This window comes from Ixodes scapularis, unplaced genomic scaffold (assembly GCF_016920785.2).
Source record: "Ixodes scapularis isolate PalLabHiFi unplaced genomic scaffold, ASM1692078v2 PGA_scaffold6__148_contigs__length_123643588, whole genome shotgun sequence".
Classification (NCBI taxonomy): Eukaryota; Metazoa; Arthropoda; class Arachnida; order Ixodida; family Ixodidae; genus Ixodes; species Ixodes scapularis.
The window spans coordinates 70,169,931-70,186,326 of NW_024609881.1; the positions used below are offsets into that span (position 1 = coordinate 70,169,931).

General features: G+C 45.9%; 1 protein-coding gene across 1 annotated transcript in view; it reads left to right on the forward strand.

Moving 5' to 3' along the window:
* The window catches only part of LOC115317796 (acetylcholinesterase-1-like), a 48,733-nt gene that overhangs the window by 2,148 nt on the left and 30,189 nt on the right, over positions 1-16,396 (forward strand). The window contains exon 2 of the mRNA XM_040212784.3: positions 15,573-15,721. The gene's annotated coding sequence lies outside the window, so the exon portion shown is untranslated. The remainder of the gene's footprint in view (positions 1-15,572; positions 15,722-16,396) is intronic.

The window sequence follows — 16,396 nt, forward strand, 5'->3', positions numbered from 1 at the left end:
TTAGCGGGGAAACTTAACCCGCTAAACATAGCGGGGAAATTTTCTCGTTGAGTTCAGCGGGGACACTTAACACTCCAAAGTTAGCGGGGAACTTTTCGCTAAATTTCAGGTTAAATTTAGCGGAAAATATTTCGCTAAATTTTTCGCTAAACTTAGCGGGAAAAGTTTACCCACTAAATTTAGCGGGAAAAGTTCCCTGCTAAATTTAGCGAGAAAATTTTAGCTAAGCTTAGCAGAAAATTTACCGAAAATTTCCCGGTAAATGGGAGGCGAGGAGCAGGGGAGGGCACGGAGGGGGAGGAGAGGCACACCCTCCACTTCGTGCCCTCCCCTCCTCCTCCTCAAGAGCTGCGCTCTAATTTCGTGTTACACGGAACTGTTAACGTCTTTCTTCTTTTTTTTTTTTTTTTTTGTTTTTGTCGCGAAAATAAATTATGCATCGCCGCACACTCATTTTCCGCCCAAAACTTAGAGCTAGGGGTCCGATTCAGATGGCAAAAGCTTCAGACCAAACGCTTATCGCCATCAAAAGTTACGTTATTTCCTGAAGTTTTCATTGGGAAAGTGGCGACCGACAGAGGATCACGAATACATGCAGGTGAATGGTGCCATTTACCTAAAAACGTGCCCCATTTTCCCATTGAAATCAGGAAATCACGTATAACTTTTGAATAACATAACGGTTTGTCCTGAAACTTTGCCGTCTGATTCGAACCTCTGGCGTTACAAATGGGCGGCGAAAGAGCGTTCAGCGATGCGAAGTTTATACATAAAAAGAAACAAAACGACATCTTGTAGACCCTGAGATGGGGAACAAGAAAAAAACGAATGAAGACAATACAATCTTAAACGCTGCTGAATTTTTTTTTATCCAAATCCAATTAAAATCAATTCAACTGCGTTCGAGATTTTGTGGTCTTCATCCGTTCTTTTTTTTAATCTTTTTCCCCATTTTAGGGTTTACAAGACGTCGATTCATTACCAGCTCGCCTGCACTCTATCAATGCTTAAAAAACAAAGTTTAAATTTTGTTTTGGCGGGACACCCTGTGCATGTGTTTTTACCACGTTATTATGAACAACTGACATTATCGACGGTTTTTATGGAGGAACTAAGGCGTCCATATCAACAAGACTTGAGCCTAAGGTTCGTGTTTTCTCACCCTTAGCCCCGTGCCGCTTGTAAGAGTTTTAACTTCGGTGCACCGATTCGACGGTTTTGAATGCGCTCTGCAAGTTTCTAATCAAATCAATGTGTTTGTTTTTAGTAATTAAAAGTTATCTGACATATCTTATTTAATTATTCGGCAGATTGTGTCAATTAGCCCCCTGCGTCATGGTCCCCTGACCGTATAACTCTCCACAGAAACATGCATTTATCTTTTGTATATTCACTCATTAGACAGCCCAGTGCAGCCCAGGCCACTTGGATGTTGGCAGGCACTTAACACAATTGTTTACATTACGGCTTTTACTGCTTCTTCAGGGAATGTCCAATAAATATTGTTGAATCTCACACCAGCAGCTGTTTAGAGGTTTGTGTTGTTTTACGAAACGATATATTAACGGTACAAAAAAAAACACAGCAGGAATTAGCTGCACAAAAAGATAGCGCTGACTGACAACCAGTGTTGTTGGCGTTAACGAAAAAGTAACGACATACGTCACTCCTTACTTGCAAATAAAAGTAACACGTTGCCGTTACCGTTGCAAAAAGTAGCGCACGTTAGTTTTGCGTTATTTTTTAAATTATGAATTAACACGTTTCACTCTTTTGACGGTAAATGTATGCATAAGCGCCATAATTTAAGAAACATTATATCCATGCAGAAAGTGAACATAAATACTCTATATTTTCTTACTATTTCACCTAAATATTTACGATAACACAAGAGGAAGCGCATAAAACTAAACATTTCACATGGCTTGGCTACTAAAAAATGAAAAAAATTAAATTATAGATTTGTTTAAAGGGGTACTCCGGCGATTTTTTGAGCTACCTCAACTAACTATATTTTCTGACTCCCCGGCCTTTACCCTTTCCGGTATGCTATTTAGTATCGCGAAATTTATAATAGTTATTGCAAAATCGGCAAATGAAAATGGTGCGAAAACCAACATTCAAATATACCCGCACTTTTCAGTCCCGTGACGTCAGTGGAAGGCAAGCTTGCCAGTCGAGTGCCAATCATTTGTTCCGTGCTGGAGCGCGGGACCTCGAGCGAGCTTCCAGAGCATTCATTTGACACCATGAAACTGCTTCAAATCAGTTGGGAACAAATTCTACAGCCCAAAGAGTGAACTCCGGCACTTCAACTGACGTTACTTTTTCGTTGTTGCCAGTAGAGACTTTCAGTTTGAAAAACACGGTGAGGACCAAAATTGTCAATTCAATAACTTCGTGAAAAAAAATATTTTGACCTAATATTTAGGATATTATTTTGGCGATGTTGTTTGGTGAGTTTAGCGAAATTTCAAGCAAATCGGGGGCCATGAAGAAATCGCCGGAGTACCCCTTGAAGTCTTCCAAAGGAAACGTAACGAGTAACGTAACACTTTTACCCTTACTCGAGATAGAGATTTTAGGGAACCGTTTCTGCACACCCGATACTGTACGATGGGTCTTCCGGTACGAACTGCGGATGCGCTACCACAGAAAACTCACATATGCGCAGTTGGTACCGGAGGGTCCACCGTACCATATCGGGTGTGCAGAAACGGTTCCCTAAAACTCTCTAATACGGAGTTTTAGGGAATTGTTCTTTCACATACGATATGGTACGATGGGCCCTCCTATTTGAACTGCGCATGCGCAGCCACAGAAGAGTAGCGTATGCGCAGTTAGTACCGGAGGGCCCATCGTACCGTATCGGATCAGCAGAAACGGTTCCGTATAACTCTCTGATAGGGAGTTTTAGGGAACCGGTTTTTCACATACGATACGGTACTATGGGTCCTCCTATTCGAACTGCGCATGCGCAGCCACAGAAGACTAGCGTATGCGCAGTTCGTACCGGAGGGCCCATCGTACCGTATCGGATCAGCAGAAACGGTTCCCTAAAGCTCTCTGATAGAGAGTTTTATGGAACCGCTTCTGCTCATCCGATACGGTACGATGGGCCCTCCTATTCTAACTGTGCATGCTTAGCCACAGAAGACTAGCGTATGCGCAGTTCGTACCGGAGGGCCCATCGTACCGTATCGGATCAGCAGAAACAGTTCCCTAAAGCTCTCTAATAGAGTGTTTTAGGGAACCGTTTCTGCTCATCCGATACGGTACGATGGGCTAGAGAGCTTTAGGGAACTGTTCCTGCTGATCCGATACGGTACGATGGGCCCTCTTATTCTAACTGCGCATGCTTAGCCACAGAAGACTAGCGTATGCGCAGTTCGTACCGGAGGGCCCATTGTACCGTATCGGATCAGCAGAAACGGTTCCCTAAAGCTCTCTGATAGAGAGTTTTAGGGAACCGTTTTTTCACAAACGATACGGTACTATGGGCCTTCCTATTCGAACTGCGCATGCTTAGCCACAGAAGACTAGCGTATGCGCAGTTCGTACCGGAGGGCCCATCGTACCGTATCGGATCAGCAGAAACGGTTCCCTAAAGCTCTCTGATAGGGAGTTTTGGGGAACCGTTTCTGCTCATCCGAAACGGTACGATGGGCCCTCCTATTCAAACTGCGCATGCTTAGCCACAGAAGACTAGCGTATGCGCAGTTCGTACCGGAGGGCCCATCGTACCGTATCGGATCAGCAGAAACGGTTCCCTAAAGCTCTCTGATAGGGAGTTTTGGGGAACCGTCTCTGCTCATCCGATACGGTACGATGGGCCCTCCTATTCGAACTGCGCATGCTTAGTCACAGAAAACTAGCGTATGCGCAGTTCGTACCGGAGGGCCCATCGTACCGTATCGGATCAGCAGAAACGGTTCCCTAAAGCTCTCTGATAGGGAGTTTTGGGGAACCGTTTCTGCTCATCCGATACGGTACGATGGGCCCTCCGGTACGAACTGCGCATGCTTAGTCACAGAAAACTAGCGTATGCGCAGTTCGTACCGGAGGGCCCATCGTACCGTATCGGATCAGCAGAAACGGTTCCCTAAAGCTCTCTGATAAGGAGTTTTGGGGAACCGTTTCTGCTCATCCGATACGGTACGATGGGCCCTCCTATTCGAACTGCGCATGCTTAGTCACAGAAAACTAGCGTATGCGCAGTTCGTACCGGAGGGCCCATCGTACCGTATCGGATCAGCAGAAACGGTTCCCTAAAGCTCTCTGATAAGGAGTTTTGGGGAACCGTTTCTGCTCATCCGATACGGTACGATGGGCCCTCCTATTCGAACTGCGCATGCTTAGTCACAGAAAACTAGCGTATGCGCAGTTCGTACCGGAGGGCCCATCGTACCGTATCGGATCAGCAGAAACGGTTCCCTAAAGCTCTCTGATAGGGAGTTTTGGGGAACAGTTTCTGCTCATCCGATACGGTACGATGGGCCCTCCTATTCTAACTGCGCATGCTTAGCCACAGAAGACTAGCGTATGCGCAGTTCGTACCGGAGGGCCCATCGTACCGTATCGGATCAGCAGAAACGGTTCCCTAAAGCTCTCTGATAGGGAGTTTTGGGGAACCGTTTCTTCTCATCCAATACGGTACGATGGGCCCTCCTATTCGAACTGCGCATGCTTAGCCACAGAAGACTAGCGTATGCGCAGATCGTACCGGAGGGCCTATCGTACCGTATCGGATGAGCATAAACGGTTCCCTAAAACTCTCTAATAAGTAACGTAAGTACGTTACGATAACGAAAGATGGACATGGAAGACAAACACTGTTCGTTTTCCATGTCTCTCTTTCGTTATCGTGAACTGGAAACCAACACGCTCAACCATTTACAAAACTACGTTACCCGTAATTGTCTTGAAAACGTAACGAATACGTTACTCTTTACCAGACTTGGGAAGTAATCGATTGCAAGTAACGGATTACTTGTTATACGTCACGTTTCCTAGTGATTTTGTAATTGCCACGTTACATTTTTGCGACAGTAATTTTTAATGTAATTTCGTTACAAATATTAGCAACGCATTACTTTAATCACTCGTTACTTTAAAACGAATAACATGATACAGAGGTTGGAGCCATATGAGCAGGCAATTCAGCAGCATAAAGATAGCAAGTTCTACAAAGTAGAAAACATCGTGAAGAGGAAAATAGCCCAAAAATAAAACACGACTGTTAGTATGACCGGTCACTAGGAGATCAAGAAGATAACGCCGAGTACGACGCTGTGTTATTGATCTCCTAGCGGAGTTAGACGCTGATACTGAGCATGCGCACCGCTAGTTTTGTCTGCAAAGTTCCAGGGATCGTTTCCGGTCGCCGTAAGCCAGCGGGATGGCGAGTGTGTTTGAAACTCTCGCTGTCTTGACAGCTTACACGTGAACGGAGTGCAACTACATTGTTCTCTTAAATACAACATTTTATTTTTAAAATTACTACCATAATGCGGTCGTAGTAAATGAAAGTAGTATTGCAGAAGATTTTTGAAAGGATCAAAATAATTTCTATTGTTTTTTATACGTATACGGGAAATGTAACACAAAAGTAATTTGAAATGTGACGTGTAAAGTAATCTGTTATTTTTCAGCGAAAATAAATTTTCAACGAAAGTAATTTTTAAAAATAACGCAGTCTTAGTGGTGACATTAAGCAATACAAAACGTCACGCTTGCATTGCTTAGTGTCACAACCCAGACTGCGCTTTTTGGTGTAAACATATGTTTCGGCATCGTCCTTCGCTGATCTGCCTCCGTAAGTTGTGGCACTGCCACTCGATTAGGACTCCCCTTGGGAGCGGCCTGCCGTATGCCTCACTCCGCCGGTGAGAGCGATAGTTCTAATTTACCCCGCAGGGCCAGCCGTGGCGCTCGTTATCGGTGAGAGATAGAGTTCCTTTCGGGGGAGCATATCGAGGAACTCTATACTTCGTTTCACGTTGGTATGTACTTGCTAGCCGCGCGTGCTAAAAGCGCGAGATAGTTGCTTCGAAGGAAGCCTCGGCGGCTGCATGAGCGCTCGTGCAGCGAGTGCTCCAGTCAAGGCAGTAAAGGCTAGCCGCTCGATGCTAGCACAGCGTTCGCGGTTAGTCCATGCTGAGGTAAGACGAAATATAGCGAGACAGGAGCAGTACGCCCGGCCCGGCCCGGTCTGGCTATTTAGATTTTTTTTTCGTGAAGCCGCAAGTCTCAATTGACACGAGTGCCAGAATGCATGAATGATGTGACAAATCTGTGTAGCATAAAAGCACATGATTCTTTCTGCGAAAAGATCACTCAGCTGGAGGCTGCGCGTTAAGCTGCATTCTGCTGGCAGTATGAACGAATTGTCGTTTTCTTGTTCCCGTAACTGTTGCCCCGTTTCTATTACCACTGTAATATAGGAGTTATAGTTGGATATAGCTAGGCCGTATCATTTCCGGTTTTAACCGACGCTTGAGCACGCGCGAGCTGTGCCATTTATTCATCTTTGAAGGACAATATAAAATCGAATTCCGCGTGCATAACTTCAGCAATATAAACTTCATTGTTCACAAAAAAAAGACCAAGGGAGTCATATAGTTCACAAGCGGAGTACCTATCGGGAAAGAGGCTTCCGCGAAAGCCTCAATATATTCTCTAGTGGGTTGTTTAGGTCACCAGCCCAGTTTGCCAAAAAAGGTCTGAGGAGGTTTCTGAGAAAGAGCTCGCAGAGCTCTTAGCTCTGGTAAGGGTCTCGGCAGTTATCACACCACATCAGCGGGCAGTCCATAAGGTGTAGAAGCACAGCGCTCGAGAGGATCTTGCAAATCCTTGCACAACGACGAATCTGCCGATTGTAGAGCCCTCTCGACAAAGGTGCAGACGAGCTTGCACAGCCAGACAGCTTCAGGTCGTGGATTGCTGAGTCCTCCTTGGTCAAGGCTAAACATGGACTGATATGCTCCGTCATGTGATGCATTTCCCTTAAGTTGCGCTTGCATTCAGGACACGTCTCCTGCAAAGTTTAGCGGGTTCTACACATTAGCCTTCCTTGTTTTCACTGAGAAATTCTTTTTAGTTTGCTACGTTGAATGTTTCAGCTAATTACTTTGAAATTACGGCAATTTCTACAAATAAAAATGGTCACCTTTTGTTCGAAAACGAAGGCCAAGTAGCCAGTCATGTAAGTCAGCGGTGCGAACTCAAGTTCGGCAGAGACTTCATTGTACTTCATCAACTGCAGGATTTCCTGTTTCACGAGTAGAGTTGGCACATTTCATCGCCGTCTGGCACTCAGAACTAGAACGCGCATTTACATTTCCGGCAGCTTCCAAAATGCCAACACAAACCATACACGTGAGCGCAGAGTGACACTACGATATTTACGCCGAGCACAGCGGTGCATAGGGGGGGGGGGGGGGGGGGGGGGGAAGCGAGTTTTGCTGCCTTCTGCAACCGCGGCAGCGCCTCGGTATCGGCGAAGCCAATGACAGGTAGATATTTTATCTGGTTAGCGGAGCAAGAGCGCGTTGGGCGCCTTCTCTATACTCCGTTTCACCTTGTGTTGTACCGCAGCGAACCGGGCTAGAAGCGCGAGCTCATAGCGTTGGCAGCTGCCCTTGGTGCACGAGAGCTTGTGCCGCCGAGATCTGCCCCGGAGCAAGGAGCTCGCGCATACAGCCTTTCCTGCGGTACAACATAAGGTGAAACAGAGTATAGCTTTCAGCTCACAAGACTGCTCACCGATGTGCAGCGCCCCCACGGAAAATGGGAGAAGTTCTCCTCTCACGCGCGCTCTTTTGTTTTCGGAAAAACATCCGCAAGCCACACCAACAGGGGGGATCGAGTGGCCGTGGTTGTGGTGACCGGCTATCAGTAGACGCAGGGGCTTGTTTTATAGTGTATTTCGTCGATAATATACACTCCAATGCAAAACATGCTTCCCCAACCTTACTCTGTGATAAACTTTGTCACCATCAGCTCGCAAATTTTTCTGCTTTTTATCCCTGTAGGGTAGTTTGTACAAACAAAACACCAAATACACTTTTTCGCGTGGCATAACACTCTGTGCTTCTGTTCATGACAATTATAACAGATGGGCCTATTAAGTACGCACGCATTGGCTTAATAAGCTCGTAACTTTTTTTTTTTTTTTTATTTTGTTTATGTTTATTTTCTTCTCCCCTTGATCCGGGGTTATACGCGCTTTTGCAGCAGCTGTGCATGGGCGCCGCCAAAACCGACCTTCAGTTTTTGTTTCTTCTTATTTCATTTAATTAAATTCATCATTACTACAACAGGGCAGGTTATTGTCCTTTTAAATTCTACAGTGTCCTTCTCCTCGGAATTTGCCATTATGGAGGTTCGTCAACGCCCGCTTCAGTAGCTCGGCTTCTCGGTAAGACAAGGAAGGATCAACAATAGTGGCTGTGATGTGGCGCGTGAATGAAGCGCGTGGACTGTGTTGGACTCAAAACAGCGGGTATGTACTCTCGCTTTACGTTTCAATCCGTACTTAACTCGCTGTGCCACAAAGTTCAATATCTCATTCGCACGACTAGCGTAAAGTTACCTTTAACATAGCTCACTTAGCAATCTGCAAATCTGACCGCGTTCTTGAGTCGCGAACGTATCCCACGCGCGGAGGAACCAGAACCGATTCGCCGCCAATCATAAAGGTCCCTTTCCTAGTTTTCCATAGAGCAACACGCGGTCCTGACGTCACGCAGCTGCGGTGGCGCTGTCGTCGGCACGGCGCGTGCGCACAAACTTCACTCCTTCCGAATTTGGTTTCTGCGCATGCGCAGTGCCCACACCTGGTGTGGGCAAACGCGGGCTTGTTTGTAAACAGCGTGTCGGTCTATGTGATCGTGAGAATAGGCAAACAAACCTTGCGACAAACAAAAAGAAAACCTATTGATAATAATAATGACTTAATGCAAAACTCTGAGAAAAAAAAATGAGGAGCACTACAACGGTCTCAGATATCTACTACACCACGGCGTCCTCTTTGGTTGCAAGAAACAAAAAAATCAAATACAACTCCCTGTAACACCGAATTAGAGCGCAGCTCTTGAGGAGGAGGAGGGAAGGGTACTGGGGGGGTCACGTGACCTTGGGGGGTCACATGACGATGCCGATGATGCCATCAGTGACGTCACTGATGACGTCATCAGTGACGATGACGATGCGAATTCCGATGACGTCATCAGTGACGTCACTGATGACGTCATTAGCGATGATGACGATGACGATGCGGATGTCAGTGCCGTCACTGACGTCATCCGTGATGATGACGATGACAATGCGGATGCCGGTGACGTCACCAGTGACGTCACTGATGACGTCATCAGTGATGATGACGATGCGGATGCCGGGGACGTCATCAGTCACGTCACTGGTGACGTCATCAGTGATGATGATGATGACGATGCGGATGCCGGTGACGTCATCAGTGACGATGACGTCATCGGGGAGGTCACGTGACCTCGGCGGGGGGGGGGGGGGTCACATGACCTTGGAGTGACCTTGGGATGACCTTGGGGGTCACGTGACCTTGGTGTGACCTTGGTTACGCCGACGCCGACGCCGCTCAAGCCGGGAACGGGCCCCTAAGAGCTGCGCTCTAGAAAGATAACGGAAGCGTTTCTGTTTTGAGCGTGACGCTGGCACACGTGTCGATGCCCCCTCGATAAGCTTGTTTGATTCCGAGTAAATATGAAATTGTTCAGGGTTTAAAAAAAAACAATAAGCGATTCGGTAGCAAAGCAGAATGCTAAAAGAAAGAGGGGTAGTTTGATTTACGACACCTGGTGAGACGTTGCTAGCAAAATCGTTCTTCCTCGGCTACCCTTCACTCCTCCTTCCTCTTCAACGGCGAGCGGGCGGCCCTATATTCTTACCCGGAAGGTGCAGGTTTTGCCCCGAGTTGGGGAGGCTATGGTTATATAGCCTTCTATATAGGGGAAAGATTGCGCTTTTTGCGCCAGAACAATAGACCGCCAGGTCGCCGGAAAAGTGCATAAAAGAGCAGCAGGCGCCGGTGGACTATTTTAAAGGAAGCACCACTTAGGAATCTGAGCAGCCGTACAAAGAACCATCTCTTTATTTTTATTTATTTTTAATTTGCGGTAGAAACAAAAAAAAACGATTTTCACTAAGTACTTGTCTGTGGCTTACCCTCCTCTCTTAGTGGAAGATGGAGAAAATAAGAGAATGCGCCGAGGGACTGAGAAAGAACGGTAAGTCGTAAGAGAAGGGGGGGGGGGGGGGGGGGAAGGGGTGAGAAGTAACGAGCAAGAGCTTGTTATTTATTTTATTTTATTTTGGGGTTTTGGGGCGAGGGGGGGTGGGGCAAGTAGGCAAACTAAAATAGGAAGTTTTCGGAAAGTGGCCGCGGATTCGTGAGGGCGCCACCGGTCATATACATTATTTCTCTCGTGTTTTGTCGTTTTTTCACTCCCAGTTTTGCGACCCAATAAACAATTCGTTAACTGCGGCACTGATACGTCATATTAACGCCTTGGCCACGCTACAGATTATGATTGCTAAGAGTGAAATCGCAAATTTTGTCGTCCATCCCTTTAAAGTCAAAAGCTCAAAAACTGAAGAATTGTCGTTTATATGTTTCGAAGCTTCGTTTCAGTCAAGAGTTTGACTCAAATGTATTTTCAGTTATTTTTTTTTTAATGCATCTACGTTTTTCGCACGCAAAATGAAATCGCCTTATTACAACTTGATTGTTTCATATAATACTTGCAGCAGTGACCAGGCGTTAGATTTATCACTATAATTTTTAAGGTTAAATTAATCAAAACAAAATGCACCTCTTTTGATAAATTCAAGATATTCACTGTGCGGCATTAGCCTTCATGGCAAACAAGCTCGATGTGCAGATGAGATGTCATTATAAAATGATAAAATTATAAATGCCGTAGCAGCGGCAATAGTATCGTTATGTAAATAAAACCAAGTGTCTATTCACTTCTTGCAAAAGAAGTAATATTCGTAAAAAGTGGCGAAAAACTAGACGAATTTCTATAGGCAAAGCGTCACCACAAATATACAAGTATACTTCTATAAAACTGAGAAGTGATTGGCGAATGGACCAATTATAGATACGAAACTCAAACTGTCAATCTACAACTTCTAAGAATAGTTATTGAGGAAACACGGTAAGGCCAAACAGTCAGTCGACATTTTTAAACAACGTCATCTCAGCTGAGAGTCACTCTTCACAAAACGTTGGAAGGTTTACAAGGATAGAAACTGAGAGAAAACCAGTCCATGCATGGTTGAAAACAATATAAAAAAGTAGGGACCACCTACGGTATAAAGCAGAAAGATAAAAGGAATTGTCGTATCTTTTAACGTGTTGCAATTGACTTACTCCTAAACTTGAGCTCGCTCCTGTAATTATTTATACATAAAATTCCCCACCTTCGGTTACGATTTTAAAAAATTAAAGCTTGATGCGTTAAAAAATCAATTTATACACGTTTTTTTTTTCTTCTTTTTTTAATGGACAATAGCACGTTTGGCTCACGTAGTATTTCCCAGTAAAGTCTCTCTAACAACTCTGAGAGGGAAAGAGCGATTTGATAACATGGTGAGCGGGACTTTCTCATGCCGAGTTTTTCAATCACTGCCATTGGCAAATGTCAGACCGTAGCAAACGTTTAGGTCATCGAACACGTAAGCAATTCGTAGAAGCACATTCCCGCAACGCTTCAGAGCGCACGAACGGAAATCAACAAATACATGGCCGAATGTGCCCGCCTCCTACTTGCTGTGTGGCAGGATGTTACCTGACTGTCGGACGACAGTCAGCCATCCTGTCTGCCAGACGACAACAACATAGCCCGGAGGTTATTTTTGCTTCCATGTGACAGGGTCACCGGATACATGTTTCCCTTCTGTTTACAGCTGAACTTGTCCAAATGTTTCTTCAAAGCCCCTCCAGTTCCCCCAAGGGAAGCTGGAGGGGCTTTGAAAAAAAAACAAGTTAGTTGTGAATTTTGGCGAATGTTTGCCGGCTGAATCTTGATAGTAAAATCGCATGGCTAAAGAAGTCTTACGAAATGAAATACAACTTTTAAAGAAGATGCTGCGGAGTCCACGAGCGTAATTCAGCGCATTCTTCAGCAGTCAAACGCTGGACAGGCATTCATATGCTTGGTGCCTGATATCAGTGCCTGCGACAACCGAGGCATAGCAACGTTTAGCCATACCTTCCATGATCGTGACTGGTTCCAGTCTTGGCAATAACGATAGTGTCATCGTTTTGACACTTTCGTAATTACATATTGGGGCTGTCTAATTTCTCGAAGCGGGAAGTTAGACAGCTCTTTCTGTCTCCACTGTAGATGAGATATTTAGCCTTTGCAGTGCCCCTGCTGTTCTGGGGTATTTAAAGTGAATTACGCGGTAGTGACACACGACCGAACGCTGGCACGATGTTCAGCTTGATTGAAAGGGACAAGGGTTGGATTTTGAACCCAGGGTTCCTTTGTTCAGCAGCAAAAGTTCGCGCTTCTCCTGGCTCCGAGCTGCGACGGCGGACAGGCTTGTGTGGCTGTACAGTGTACAGTCCCAGTGTTGTCAAAGGCACAGGAGCACGGAGGAATCGGTGGCCGAGCGTGTTAGCGTACATTAGCTCAAAGCGCGTGGAAAGAAAGCTCGCGCTGCAGATCTCGTGTATCCTGGGTTCAATCCCCAGCCCTCCTCGCTTCAATCTGAATGATCATCGTACCGGCGTGCGGTCGTATAACACCACTGCGTGGTGCACGTTAAAAACCCTAGGCTATTGATTGTACTGCGCTGGCTGAACTTCTCATCTACAGCTGTAGATGGGGCATTAGGGCCGACTATCTTCCGGCTCTATGCGGAAAGCAAGTATATCTGCTTCTTGAGCAGGAGTTGCGGGGACGTTAGAACGACGCCGAGCTCTGATTGGCCGACTGAAAAAATAGTCGGTAGATCTCAATGCTAGATGCTTTGAGCCAACATTAATAGAAACACTCAGTTGGGAAACTGCCATAGAGCCTGCTCTGAAAAAGTGGCACCGATCCGTACTCGAGAACCGAGCTAATGGCGATCGGAACGCCGCCATTTCTCCCGTAGCGGCCACTCAAGGAACTGCACATGGCTTCTATGTTGGTTTTAATCGGCCATTTTGGCGCCGAAACATATACAGTGGTAGGGGTTTCAAAGGTGCCACCCCCGCCTCCCAAACGGACCCGCCGCGTATTACTACCGAAGCTAGGATGCACCTAAGTCGGGACGCGCTACCTGAAATCACCGCTGACACATGGTTGTATGAGAACAATATTAATTGTGCCGCAAAACCTTGCAAACTAAAGATTTTAGAAAACATCGCGCGCCCTTCACTTTGCACTAAACTCCAGCAAAAGTTATTACACGAGTTATTTTCCGTTTGTTTTTACGAAAAAAAGGTGCTTTCTTAAAGCTTAAGGTGACCACAGTACAGACAAATGATAAAGAGTGGCGCTGTTGTCGTATTTAGCTCGGTCTCGGTGGATGCCAGCGGCCCCGGTTTCAGCGGTGAGTTTCCCAACTGAGTGTTCTAGTAACGTTGCTTTGAGCCAAAAAAGAAAACGAGTCAGCCTCCAGGCGAACTCCTTGCCTTCTGGCTGGGCGTGCTCAAGAGACCCGAAGTTGCGGCAGGCAGAAAACTCGCGCTGAAGACGCAGCTTCTGGCGGATACTTAACCTGCACTGAGACAGGCAACGATACAGTATACATAGGATCATATTAGAGAGTTTTGGTAGATCGTTTTCAAATGGGTGGTACCGCTAAAGGGGTATCCACACGAAGGAGAACTCCGCGGACGGATGTCGTGACGTCAACATCCCGGGAAACTCCGTCCCCGGCTCCGCCGCGTGCACTTGCGGAGCTTTCGTGCTGTCAGCACAAAGCCTCCGCGCCTCCGCCACGGAGGAGAACGCGCCGCGAGGCGTCAAAAAGGGATGACGTATGTCTCACGTGATGCGCGATCCGCGGAGGAACGCCGCGGATTTCTCCTTCGTGTGGATCCCCCTTTAAGGGCGCGCGCTTAAGAGCATGCATCGAACTGGCAGCGCGAGCTCCCACTACAAAGAGCGTGGCCTGAAAACGCGATCTACTAAAAGTCTGTATAGGAAGTATTTACTGGCGGCCATAGCTGTATGCACGACTGCTGAGCGCGTGCTGATGGCGAGCGTCCACAGTTCTTTTGTAACGTGCATTCCGAAACCATCAAGGATTGCCGGTCTTAGCAGCTTATTAATGCGGGCTCGTTCAGAGCACGCGCTCTAAACATCACCCACAAATATGGCACCCAGTGAATACTCCTTATTAGAAATGCTTAGTTGACCGTACGCTAGGGCTATGCTTTGCTAGGGGAAGCAGGCACCCGCTAGGTTCTCAATGCGCAGCGCACAACCTACTCGAACACCCCATTACATAAAACTCCCCGATAAAAATTTCGCTTCCTGTTTCTTGCAACTACCGACGACCATTGTTGTGCAAATGCGCGAGACGCGTGCTACGAGCGAGTCCTCCGTCGCCATTTGCTTCCAAGGACCGCTCATTTCACTGCTCTGCCGCCATTTTTGCTTTCAAGGACCACACTGGCCACGCGAGGCACAGGCCTCATGCTTTGCCGCATTTGACAATAGTTGTAATACAAACACAAACATACCAAGGGTGCTTTATATTGCCAAATTCCTCGTCGTCTTTTTTTTTTTTTTCTGAAATAGGCTTTGATATTTTAGAGGATCGTGGCAAACGACATGGTGGGTACATTCAAGAGCTGTTGGCACTCACTCCAAGAAATTAACCGATCAAGACGTTGAATACACCCAGGTTATTACTTTGTCACACCCGAACGAGAAAATAAAACATTATTTTCTTCTCTATTTATTCCCTAATTATATTTTGTTCCACCCAGTAAAGAAAAGAAGGCAGAAGTCCAGATTAGGCCTACCGGGAACCATCGGACGCCTCCCATTATCAATGACACAATTATGCTAAATTTAGTTCACTTTAATGCCAAAGTAATCTGATGGAACTGCCGTGGAACACCTCCAGCCCCGTGAAAACTTAGTGATGTGATCAGGCTTTGACATGTGGGTCGGTAGGTGAACAATCTTTGTATTTAGGCTCAATACAACTCAACTACCCTCAAATTTACATATTTTTATTCGCTCATAGATAAAATATCTTCATTCACGACGTACCAGAAAAAAAGTCTATTCAGCATTATGCTTCCTTGAGAAAGGGGGAGTGTATTCATCTAACTGCATTGGCCAAACTAATCTAGGCATAGTAGAAAATATTTGTTTTATCCATCGCCATCAGGAAGAAAGGTTCACAAAATAAAACAGAAATACCCTCTCTCTGACACTTTCTGTTTTTTTTTTTACGTGTCTTAGCGTGGGGCATATCTATAAAAGTTACTTTGTCACGTATCAACAACTATCTGTATTGTGACTGAGCAATCCAATTTATGATCATTGTAATAATAAAACAATTTTCCTGCCGCCCTGCAGGACTGTTTGAGAGCTCTCTACTTCTATCAAAAATCCTGGCGATGATCCTGCTCATGCCGCAATCCAGTGGTCGCCATAGACGAAAGTTACTCACGGACAACACCGAGATCGTTGAAATTCACAGTGGTCTCATACAAGGATTCCGACAGGTCAGTGCTTCTCATCCCAGAGCAGTAGTAACACATGAACGCGTGATAAGTTGCAATACCATTACATCGTTTATGACTGCAGCTTAATAGCATTTTGGAATAGATGGTACAGCTGCTTCCAAAAACTCTCTACCTCTCCCCAAAATATGCAACAGGTGGTTCCAACATTCAAATCTGATTTTTTATCCTAAGCCCGTCACAGTGAATGCCAGGAAAGTTATATATTACCGTGTGATTTTATTTCTTTTTTTCTCGTTTTTACACGTTATTTATTTTTGCGAAGTTAAAGTTTGCAAGTCGTCAATTTTTGCCAGAAGGTTGGTAGAGACAAAGAGAGGCATCCTTTACGTCTAAGACTCGTCTGTTCCACGCGAAGAAAAGGCAGTGGCGTTGAGGTGTGGCTTTCGTTTTCCGAACACCGGTGACGTCCACTAGGGGTAGCAATGCCTGTCTTACTTTTTCTACAGCTTTCGGTAATTTACCGGTGCTTTACGAACGAGGAGAGGGAAGACAACTGGAAAGGTACGATGTTTCTGATCGCAAACAACTACCAGACGTGTTCCGACGAACGAGGAAATTATGGCCGACATGTCGTCTGCTCATGTGATCACTCCTTTTCGCCACCGCCATATTTCCTTCACTTGCACTCATTATTTTTTTCTCTGCAGAACGGAA